General features: G+C 44.0%; 3 non-coding genes across 3 annotated transcripts; all 3 read left to right on the forward strand.

Annotated features, from left to right (window-relative positions):
• The first annotated feature begins 3,303 nt into the window (after positions 1 to 3,303).
• On the forward strand, positions 3,304 to 3,374 carry trnag-ccc (transfer RNA glycine (anticodon CCC)). Its single transcript has one exon. It is a non-coding gene; the product is annotated as a tRNA-Gly (tRNA).
• A 5,321-nt stretch (positions 3,375 to 8,695) lies between these two features.
• trnat-ugu (transfer RNA threonine (anticodon UGU)) lies at positions 8,696 to 8,769 on the forward strand. Its single transcript has one exon. It is a non-coding gene; the product is annotated as a tRNA-Thr (tRNA).
• A 3,339-nt stretch (positions 8,770 to 12,108) lies between these two features.
• Positions 12,109 to 12,190, forward strand: trnas-gcu (transfer RNA serine (anticodon GCU)). The gene has a single exon. It is a non-coding gene; the product is annotated as a tRNA-Ser (tRNA).
• The last annotated feature ends 273 nt before the right edge of the window (positions 12,191 to 12,463 follow it).

Consider the following 12,463-nt stretch of genomic DNA (forward strand, 5'->3'; position numbering starts at 1 on the left):
CTGTGTCTGTTTAAAAGGATTTGCGGTAAGTCCCGGATCATTCCGTGTCTGTGTCTATTTAAAAGGGATGCGCTGTAAGTCCCGAATCATTCCGTGTCTCTGTCTGTTTAAAAGGGATGTTATGTACGTCCCGGATCATTCCGTGTCTGTGTCTGTTTAAAAGGATTTGCGGTAAGTCCTGGATCATTCCGTGTCTGTGTCTGTTTAAAAGGGATGTGCTGTAAGTCCCGGATCATTCCGTGTCTGTGTCTGTTTAAAAGGGATGTGCTGTAAGTCCTGTATCATTCCGTGTCTGTGTCTGTTTAAAACTGATGTGCCGTAAATCCCAGATTATTCCGTGTCTCTGTCTGTTGAAAAGGGATGTGCCGTCAGGCCCAGATTCTTCCTTTTCTGTGTCTGTTTAAAAAGCTGTGCTGTAAGTCCCGGATCATTCCGTGTGCGTTTCACCCGATTTTCTTGATACCTTTTTTCCTTCCGAACTGAAATGACGATCCTCTCTCGAGGAGAAGGTTCACCGCCTGCATCGGGCAACTGGTAGGAAAAATAACAAAAACTGATGAGACCAAGTTCATTCTGCTGGGCTTCCATTCCAATCTCCGCACTCAATCCCCCATTCATCCCCCCCCTCCCCCAGATATTATAATCTGCGATATTCATAAGGGAATGGCGAAGCCGAATATCACGATTATAATTTTCTTTTTTCGTCAAAACTGAATAGCATCAATTGTAATGATTCAGAAGGTAATCATGGAATCCTACAGCACAGAAGGAGGCCATTCGGCCGTCGTACCTGTGATGGCTCTTTCGAAGACCTTTCCATTTCGACCCACACCCCAGATTTTTTCCCATCACCCTGCAAATTAGTCCTCTTCAATATGTCCAATTGCCGTTTGAATGATCCTGTGGAATCTGCTTCCACCGCCCTTTCAGGAAGTGCGTTCGAGATCTTAACAAACCCTCAGTGTGAAACAATTCTCCTCAATTCCCCTCTAGTTCTTTTCCCAATTATTTTAAATCTATGACCTCTGGTTACCGACCCACTTCCCAGAGGGAACAGTTACTCCCTACTTGCTCTTTCAAAACCCTCATTATTTTGAATATCTCTATTAGGTCTCCCGTTAACCATCTCTGCTGTAACGAGAATAATCCCACCATCTCCAATCTCTCCATATAACTGAAGTCCCTCATCACTGGTATCATCCAGGTCAACCTGCTCTGAATCCTCTTCAATGCCTTTTCATCCTTAAGTGTGGTGTCCAGAACTGTACATATCGTCCAGCTGAGGCCTAACCACTGATTTGTAAGGATTAGTATGACTTCCTTTTTTTGTATTCAATGCCCCTATTTACAAAGCAAAGTATCCCTTATGCTTTCTAAACCGCCTTAACAACTTGCCGTGTTTTGTGAATATGCACCTCCAGGTTCCTCTGCTCTTGCATAAATTGTTCCATTTAGATTATACTAACTCTCCATGTTCTTCTTCCAAAAGTGCATCACTTCACACTGATCTGCATTAAATCTGTCACGTGACTGCCCATTTCACCATTCTGTCCATGTCCTCCTGAAATCTGCTACTATCTTCCTCACTATTTACAACTTTTTCAACTTTTGCAATATCCGCAAACTTCGAAACTGTACTCCCTATTCCCACATCCAAGTCATTTATAGAAAACAAGAAAAGCAATAGTCCTGGTACCGACCCCTGGGGGATCCCACTGCAAGTTTCCCTCCAGTCAGAAAAACATCCGTTCACCACTATTCTCTGCCTCCTATCCCTTAGCCAATTACTTGCCCGCATTACCACTGGTCCTTTAACCCCACGTGCTTCTAGTTTTCGAATAAATCTGTTACGTATTAATTTCTAAAATGTGACCTGAGAATAGCTGTCACCCCGTTATCTTATTCTTAAGCAATGAGAATACAGATATTAAGGCCGAGTGATAGATCAGGTGCATTCCCATTACCCGGAGGTGACGGGACCTGAGGAGGGGAAGGCCCATCAGGGCCTTCAGATGTTCCGTCTCCGTTTTCCGAAAACGGAGACGGAACATCGCAAAGATCATCCCGTCGAAATACAACATTTGACTGAAGATCCGACAGCCATGTTCCATCCGGACCTAGCCGTTCAAGGAAGCCTGATAAGTCCATCAGGGGAAAACACAGAGAGAGAGAAGAAATGCAGACAGAGGTAGAGAGAAGCACGCAAAGAAAATAATAGCATAAATCTCCACATTCGGTGATTAAGCTGAATTTAAGGTGCAGCTTAAATTAAACCCCATATCGTGAAATCTTATAGGTAAACATTTGGCTGGATTATCTCTTTATCTCTGAGAGAAGTACTGCCTGGTAATTACAGCTCATATTTATTTGAGCATTTCGCACTATGAGTGTGAGTTGGTTTTGAACGCCCAGGTGAATTTCAAAGTCCATGCCTTGCATAATTCGCTCGTTAACCCACAGGTACCGCGCGGCTGTGAAACAGGCTGCCCAGGAGCTTTGCAGACTGTATATTCAAGACATATGTCCAACGCTACACGTGCAACCTGCAGCTGTGTGTCCATTAGCGGTTCAGTGGTGGAACCCTCGTCTGCCGGTGGGAAACCAGGGGTTTGGTTCCAGGCCAATGCAGCATCCTTTACCTTTTCATTCTGCGCACATGAGATCGCCTGAATTGTGATAAATTCACGTGCCGGCTTCAATCTGTAAAACTTCTTGAAAGATTATCTTCATTTCGTCTACGTGTGTTACGTGGACAAACCCTCTGCATTCTGTCCTCTGGTGCTCAAACATGCTCTGCTGGAGATAAGTCAAACCTGCCTTCTGCACCGCTGAAAAGATGTGAGAAACCAATTGGTGACTTTGGATTAAAAATGGGGACACAACGGGGCTCATCCGGTTTGAACCAGTGAAACTCCCTGAGTGAGAATCAGACCCAAAGGCAACGGAGATGTTCAGCGAGGGTAAAATCCACTCCCATATACCCGATCCGTCATCCTTTCAGAGCGCTCTGTCCATCCAATCTCGCTTCTTGTACCATGTACGATGTTGAGCAATATCAGGTTCTACACCAATTATTTTATATCAACAATATGAGTCTCTGTTTATCAAATTTGTTTTGAATGTACGACTTGTAATATCAAGTAACACTTTACAGAATGAACTGCGCTGAAACGACATTGTCGTCTGTCTCGGTATCGTCACAATATACACTCGACCAGAAGCAAACTTTACTGAAATTGCTGCTTTTATTCACGATGAGAGAGAAGAGACCTAAGTGAACATTTGCAGTTAGTCGATGTGCCAGCATTGGTGGTTCAGTGGTAGAATTCTCGCCTCCCACGCGAGGGACTCGGGTTCGATTCCCGGTCAATGCAGGATCGTTTTGCATTCTGCACCAATGAGCAACTTGGGAACTGGATTCCGCCTTTTCACCCTTCGAGAGTGTTCTGCAATTCAATGAGATTATGGCTGATCTGTGACCAACATCCAGATAACCGCCTGAGCATCAGAAACCTTAATTCCTCTGGTTCATAAAAACCGATCAATCACAGGTTTAAAATTAACAATTAAGCTCGCATCAACTGCTGTTTGCGAAAGAGAGCTCCAAACTTCGACCTCCCTTTGCTTGTGGAAGTTTTTCACAACTTCACTCCTGAAATTGCTGACTCTAATGTTTATGCGATGTCTCCTCGTCCCAGGAACCCAACGAGCAGAAATAGTTTCTCTCTATCTACCCCAACAATTCCCCTTAATATCTTGAAAACTTCGATGAAATCAGCCCTTAACCTACCAAATTACAGGGTATACAAACCTCGTTTGTGTAATCTCTCGTCGGAATTTAACCCTTGGAGTCCAGTTATCATTGTAGTAAATCGACACTGCACTCCCTCCACAGCCAATTTATCCTTCCGCAGGTGCGGTGCCCAGAACTGAACACAGTACGACAAGTGTGGTCTAACCAGATATTTGAATAGCTGTAGCATAATGTCTATTCTCTAGTATTCTATTCCTCTAAATATAAAGGCCAGCATTACATTAAACTTTTTGATTATTTTCTGCACCTGTCCATGACATTCTAATGACTATGCAGCTGGACCGCGAAGTCCCTTTGGACCTCCACAGTTTCGAGCATTTCATCATTTAGAAAGTATTCCGAAATATCCTAATTAGGTCCAAAGTGGATGAACTCACACTGGACTAAATTGAAATCCATTTGTCACAGTTTTGCCCATTCATTTATTATGTTAATGTCTCTCTGTAATATTGTTCTTCCATCTGCACTGCCGACAATGTTGCCCATCTTGGTGTTATCGGCTAATTTGGATATGTGGCCTTCTATCCTGTCATCTAATATCAATGAGGCCGCCTGAAGGTAAATTCACATCGAGCTTCAATCTCCTCATCAGCTTGAGACATTTATTTACTTCACATGCGTTTCGCCTTGGAAAGTTCCGCACTCTCACCTCTTGATCTTAAAAATGCTTTATATATAATTCAATTCGACCAACAGCAACACTGATAAGGTATCAGAAGCCAATTGGTGACTTTTCACAAAAAGCCTTCTCGTTGTCAGGGTCGTCGTGGATTCGAACCCGGGACCATTCGTATCATTAATCAATAAAATCCCCCAAGTGAGAATCATACCCCGAGAAAAACAAACCACTGGCTGTCGTGCAGCCAGTATCAATGTCCGCTGCCTCCCACAGCCGATCAGCCATCTTTCAGACCGCTTCTGTCCATCCCATCTCGTTTTCTATTCTGGTGTACAGCAATATCAACTTGTACACTAATTATTTCCAGTCACCAATATTTGTCTCCCTTTACCAAATGGTTTTGACTGTACGAACTGTATTATCAAGTAAGACGTTTCAGAATTAGTTGCTCTGAAACTACCTTGCTTGGGAGGATACTCAGAGGTGTAGATCAACACAGGGACCTTGAAGTGCATGTCCACTGATCCCTGAAGGTAAATGGACAGGTCGATAAGGTGGTTCAAAGGCATACAGGATACTTTCCTTAATTAGCCGAGGCATAGACTGTAATAGCAGTGAGGTTATGCTGGAACTGTATAAAACATTAGTTAGGCCACAACTTGAGTACTGCGTGCAGTTGTGGTCATCACATCACAGGAAAGCTGTGATTGCACTGGAGACTCGTGACTCCCCGAAACCTTTCTAACATCTACAAGGCATAAGTCAGGAGTGTGATGGAATGCTCTCCACTTGCTTGGATGAGTGCAGCTCCAACAACACTCAGGAGGCTCGACACAACCCAGGAAAAAGCAGCCCACTTGATTGGCACCTCATCCACCACCTTAAACATTCACTCCCTCCACCACCAGCGCACCGTGGCTGCAGTGTGTGCCATCCACAAGATGCACCACCCAAACCCGCGATCTCTACCACCTGGAAGGATAAGGGCAGAAGGCACATATGAACACCGCAACCTGCACGCCCCCTCAAAGTCACACACCATCGTTACATGGAAATATATCGCCGTTCCTTCATCGTCGCTGTGTCAAAATCCTGGAAATCCCTACATTGCAGCACCGTGGGAGAACCTTCACCACACGGACTGCAGCGGTTCAAGAAGACGGATCACCTCCATCTTCTCAAGGGCAATTAGGATTGGGCAATAAGTGATGGCCTTTCCACCGACGCTGACATCCCATGAATGATTAAAAAAATGTTAGGATTTCCTTCAGTCTGAAACAGAATGTTGCTGGTTGATTAATTGCGATTAGAACGAGTATTCGTCTTTTTTACAGAGTTTAATGAGTTTTGCGAAATTAATACAATAAACTATTTTGTAAAACTTAATTCCCTGAACGGGAATCTGACCCGGCTCTCGCACTGAGAGCATTTGTAGACGGCAGCTATCATCTGAGTTATGCCAATATGCATTTACACAGTGAACTTTTCGTCGTGCAGTAATTATCACGCACTAAATAACTCCGGTTCGAAACCGAGCGGAAACATTTTGAAAACGTTATCCACCAACAATTAGTGAATATAAATGAAGCAAGAATTCACTCTGTAGTTAAATATGAAAAAAAACACAACAACTCATAGAACCTCTGCACAGTTCTACACAAACTCAAGCATTACAGAGATACCGACAGTGTCTCTCCCTCACTCCCGTTTCCTGCCCTAACGGTGCAGAAAGCCCCTCTCAAAGCTGCACATTGCGATTGTTTTCAGTTGATTTGTGAGAGATCATTAAAGAATCCTGCAGCGCTGCCTCGGTTAATAACTGCAGTTCGAAACAGCACTGCATCCATCAGTTTTTCGATTTCGATGTTCCCCACCTCCCGGATTGAGTGAAGCCACAACAGCAACAACATTCAGGCCGCCTGTCCGGCCCCGCTCTCTCCAATCACACGTTGCTGGCGGAAAGAAGCGAATGCCGCAGAAGAAAGCGCATTTCTGTCCATCCCTGGGAAATAAGATACCACCGAAGCTTTGAAAGCACATCGCAGGCCTCGTCTGTCCCGCAGTTGTTGCTCCGCTGCAAAGACAGAACTTGCCAGCTGTTTCAAAATTTACAGCCTGAACCAGACTTTGAACCTTCAGATCATTATCGGTTTTTAAAGTCCGATGTTCTTCCGATTGAGCTACCCGGACTCGCGATTTGAAAAGTTTCCATTATGCAGATTCCTGCACTATGAATTATCCATCGTTGACGTCGAACCATGATGAGGATCCCCTTTTTGAAAATTCTCAGTGACGTGTTGAGGCGATTCCTTGTTTCAGTTGAACGTGATGTGAGAAACGTGGAGAGCGAACTCGTGAGTTTACAATTCTGTTTGTTTGTGCCAAATGTCTTGTCAATCGTTAGCACCAATTAAAATAACACTTTATATAGTGGCTCAAAAGCTAAACTTGTCCCACACGGGAGTTGGAAATAACCTCTCGACCTTTCAGCGTATTAACATCTGTAAACTGAATAGTTTCACCCGTTACACAGTGACACCAGGCAGCAGATTTCCCTTCCAAATTTTCCTCACACGAAACTTCCAATCGACGAATATCCACTCAACGAAAAGAAGATTTGTGTGTTTGGTTCTTTAGATTTAAGGACCTCGTGTCGGCCGCTTTGCCATATCAGCTGTCGCTAATCGCCCCCTCTTCCCTTATAAACAAGTAAACTCGCACCTGCTATTGCAAGACGGTCGGCCAGAGGAACTCAAGTACCCACAAGTGCCGACATAGGAACACTGAGAAGTAGATGCCTTATGGAACATGCCAGTTGCACCTTGAACTCCGGTCAAAATGCTCGGATTGGAAGGTTTGTCTATCCAAGGTGCGACTCGAATTCATAACCTGGGTATTTCTAGAGCCCTCTAACTACCGCAGGCTGACCGATTGCACCACAACCTTATACACCCAGAAACGCTACTCACTGTGATATCTAATTTGATGTCAGCGACAAACGTGGCGATACGGCTTCCTATGCCTTCACCTACGTTATTTATACATATAGTCAAAAGCTAATGCCCCAGCACTGATCACATCCTGCCAATTTGAGTACATACCTTATTATTCTGGCTCTCTGTCTCCCACCTTCTAACCAACTCCGAACCCATTTCATTAGTTTGCCTTAAATTCTACGCACTCTCATTGTTGTTCACAGCTTCTTATGTGGTACCTTATCGAATGCATCTGGAAGTGAATATTATATAACACCCAAGGAAACTCCATTATCTACCACGTTAGTTACACCTTCAAAAAGTTCAACTAGTTTTGTTAGACTTGACTTACCCTTTACAAATCCATGCTGGCTCTCGCTGATGACTTCATATTTATCCAAGTGTTCAGTCATTATTTCCCTAATAACAGATACTGGTAACTCCCCCACAACAGACTTCAGACTAATGGGTCTTTAATTTCTAACTTTATCTCTCCTACCCATCCTAAATAATGGAGTGAGAGTGACAATGTTTCAATCAAAGGAACAATTCCTGAATCAAGAGACTTTTGAACGATCATGACTAAAACATGTACCATTTCCTCGCCTATTCCTCTTAGTCCCCTGGGATGGTAAACATCAGGTCCTGGAGATTTGTCTATCTTTCGTCTCATTATTATCTCCATTACCATTATTTTACTTATACGAATCCCCTTCATTTATTTTCAGTTTTCCTCGTGTCTCTGGTATGTGAGCCTCATCCATTTCTGTGAAGACCGATGAAAAGTAAATATTTAGCAACTCTGGCATTTCCTGATTTTCAATTACAATATCACCTCCATCTGTCTTTAAGGGGCCCACGTTACTCTTAGTCACCCTTCTTTCTCTTAATATACGTGTAAAAACCTTGATTGTTGTCAATATTTTCCCTCACAAGTTTATCTCCTTTTCCCTTTTTGGACCTCTTACGATTTTTTAATTTCGGCACCATAATAAACAACACTTCGCTGTAAAGTTTGGGTCAATAGTTGTCCAATGTCAGAGCGAGAATTGTCTGAACCCCTAATTTATTTAATGTAACAAACACAAGCACACATAATCATCCGTGTATCAACGCACTGAGGGATACACAAAGTTGAACACAGAGAGAAATGCAGGCGAAATTGGGATGCACAGGGAAACGGACAAGCGAAAAAGACAAAGATAAAACGGTCTGAACCCCAAACAGACAGTAACGTGTCGCTGATAGATATTAGTGAGAGGAGGTGGGCGAGCAATGGTATCAAGTGGCGCTGTGGCTTAGTTGGTTAAAGCATCTGTCTTGTAAACAGGAGATCCTGGGTTCAACTCCCAGCAGTACTTTCCGCAATTTATTATTTTCACCTAATTTGTGGAATTGAACGACAAAATAAGAGTGTGGAATTTGTATTTGTTCAAGCTTCAGGAGGAAACGGATATCAGAATGACTGATCAAAAACGCCCTTTCATTGTACAGACAGACCTCTCATAGAATGTGTCTGTAACACGTTAATTTATTTGTTTTTGGGCTCGTTGGGGTTGTGGTATAATTCAGGATTTGAGGTTTAAACCCAGAAGTGGTCCTAATTTTGACCGAGACTTGTGATCTTGACCTGCGGTGCAAACTTTTGCAAACAGAAAATAGAAAGTACCCAAATTATTCCACCTGAATCCCCAGGCCCGGATGAAATATATCCCAGGTTGTTAATAGAAGCAAGAAAGGAAATAACGGATGCTCTGACCATCATTTTCCAATCATCTCTGGTTACAGGTGTGATGCCGGAGGATTGGAGGACTGCTAAAGATGTACCGTTGTTTAAAAAGGGAGAAAGGTGTAGATCGAGTAATTACTGGCCAGTCAGAACAACCTCGGTCAGGCTGAAGGTATTCCATTAAATCTACACTGTACTTCCTCCACAGCCAATACTGGGAGGAGGGGACTCTTGACTGACAAGCCTCAGCTACATCAGGAGAGGGAAACTGACCCTCGGTCTCTAATATTCCTGGGATGTGCTACTTTTGAACAAAAAGGTGAGTGTCTCTATACCTTTAAACTCGCTGTCTCACTGCACATGTATTGAAAGTGTATCGTAGGACGGTGTGTGAATGTCTCTGTACCTTCAAACTCGCTGTCTCACTGCACAGGTATTGAAAGTGTATCGTAGGCCGGTGTGTGAGTGTCTCTACACCTTTAAACTCGCTGTCTCACTGCACAGGTATTGAAAGTGTATTGTAGGACGGTGTGAGTGTCTTTCTACCTTTAAATTCTCTGTTTCACTGCACAGCATTGACAGTATATTGTAGGATGTTGTGAATGGGACGAGGGTCAGTGGGGCGAAGTGCAGCCGATTGGGAGCAGCGCCCGTTTGCCGGGTGAGTATTGCACGGTTGTCATTCTCTCTCCCCTCTTTCTTTCTTTCTTTCATCGCCTTCTATCCCATCCTTTCTTTCACTCTCTTTTCATTCCTCTTAATTCGTTCTTTTTCTTTCTGCCTCCAACACCTTGGTCTGTATCCTGTCTTTGTTCTCTCATGTGTCTCTGCTGAAAGATCCAAAATTCAGACCCGCCGCTTCTTCCAGACTTTTTTCCTTCCACAATCATGGTCCATTTCATTGAGACTTTACTGCGGCCTTACCGACTCTAACATTCACTTTCACATTCTTATGTCTTTAAGTTTGCTCCACATCGACCGCTGTTTCTCGGGGGCACATGTCCCGTTCGCACCAATGTTCATTTGTGCCTTGAAACATTCCCACCTGCGAGACTGCTCCAGAGACAAGAACGAAGAAAGCAGGGCTGGCAATCGGAAGGACAGAGGCGTACTTCTCGTGAAATTTCCATGGGATATCTTGTGACACGGGAGATGTTAACTGAAGAACTGGGTTTTGTTTCCATGGTCGTTGGCGCTTTTCTCGGAGCAGTTGATGTGCGGGAGAGACGGGCGGCGCGACATCGCTGCGAATGACGGCTGAAATGTGCACTTTTGGCAATCTGGGCGGTGCAGGAAGATCGGAAATGTTCCACTTGATTTTAACAGGTCTGTGGAAATGTCCGATTGAAAAGGAATGAGGAGAAATGCAAAGAGCGGCAGTGGAGAAAAAGTGTCGATTGCAGGAGGTTGGCCGTGAGCGAAAGATCCTTTGAATGTCCGGCGTGGAAGGGATTTTGTTCGGAAACGACAGACTTTAAAGCGCGTGGGGAAAGTAAAGAGTGAGCTGCGTCCTTGGGTCAAATTGGGTGTTTTCAGGAAAACAGCCATTCTGAAATCATAAAAATTAAACCAGAAAATGCTGAAAACACTCAGCAGGTCAGGCAGAACCTGTGGAGAAAGAGCCAGAGGTAACGTTTCAGCTCTATGACATCTTTCAGCCGCAACGAATCGATTGCCATGTGGGACAGTGGCTTAGTTTTCGAAAATGTTAGATTTGGTCTCTGAATTACAAGGTTTCGAATTCCACCGCTGTAAGAATTTGCTGGTGCTGTTCAGTTTGGTCTCTTCACCAAAAATCCTTCTTTTCTAAGAAGTGCCTTTCCGCATTGCTGGCGAACATCTGTTTGCTCAAATCAGCAAAGTCAAATTAGCACCTGAACTGTTTCTTGCACGGAGGTGTTGGGACTGTTAGGTGTGATCTAGGTGAAGTATCAATCAAAGTGCAGAATGGCCCCCTGGTAAACCGAGTATCTCTAGTGGTCAGCATAAGATAAAAAATATGTACCATAATTATGAATTTCTTCTTTCCCTCACTCGAGGATTCATTATCAGGGAATGGACATGAGCAGGTCGATTGACGTCACGCTCCGGTCGTTTTGCATCGCCTCCTACGAATAGAATAGAATCATAGAAATGTTACAGCACGGAAAGAGGCCATTCGGCACATTGAGTCCTTGCCGGCTCCCTGCAAGAGCAATCCAGCAAGACCCACTCCCCCGCCCTTTCACTGTAGCCCTGTATTTTTTCCTTTCAAATACTTATCCAGTTCCCTTTTGAAGGCCATGATTGAATCTGCCTCCAAGACCCCCTCGGGCGGTGCATTCCACATCATAACCACTCGCTGTGTAAAAAAAGTTTTTCCTTCAACTTTGGTTCTTTTGTCAAAGACCTGAGATCTATGTGCTCTGGTCCTTGACCCTTCCGCCAACGGGATCAGTTTCTCTCTATCTACTCTCTTCATGATTTTGAATACTTCTATCAAATCTCCTCGCAACCGTCTCTGTTCGAAGGAGAACAACCTCAGCTTCTCCAGTCTATCCATGTAACTAAAGACCCTCATCCCTGGAATCTTTCCAGTAAATCTCTTCTGTGGGAGATTACCATTACCATGGCATTACCATCGCCGAATCCCCCCGAGTAACATCCTGAGGATAACCATTGACCAGAAACTTAACTGGGCCAGCCACATAAATACTGTGGCTGTGAGAGCAGGTCAGAGGCTGGATGTTCTGCGGTGAGTGACTCACCTCGTGACTCTTCAAAGCTGTTCTCCGATCTGCAAGGCGCAAGTCAGGAGTGTGATGTAATACTTATGTGATGGTCATCGACCTGAAACTTTAACTCTGTTTCTATATCTAAAGATTCTGCCTGACCTGCTGAGGATATCCACATTTACTGTTTTTATTTCAGATTGGCAACATAACCAGTATTTTCATTTTGAATAAAAGGGATTTCGCAGGTTTCCTCATGTGACATGGTGGCCGAGAGGTTAAGGCGATGGACTGCTAATCCATTGTGCTCTGCATGCGTGGGTTCGAATCCCACCCTCGTCGTTATTGTGTTTAATTCTTCTTTCCCTCATTCACCAGGTCTGGTTAAAGTCCCATCCTTCTCGAAACGGCGGGCAGAGGTTTTTGCGTTGTTTGCTGAAATCAGCAAAAGTTCCTTCCACGAACGTGTTGAAATGAGAATGGCCGCGAAGTGTCAAAGAGAAAAGCGGAGTCATTGCAAAAAGGAGCAAATCTTATGGTCAACGTAAGAAAAACTTATGTTCCATAATGATGATTTATGTCCGGATCATTCCGTGCCTGTGTCTGTTTAAAAGG

Source organism: Heptranchias perlo, chromosome 20, assembly GCF_035084215.1.
Source record: "Heptranchias perlo isolate sHepPer1 chromosome 20, sHepPer1.hap1, whole genome shotgun sequence".
In the NCBI taxonomy this organism is placed as follows: domain Eukaryota; kingdom Metazoa; phylum Chordata; class Chondrichthyes; order Hexanchiformes; family Hexanchidae; genus Heptranchias; species Heptranchias perlo.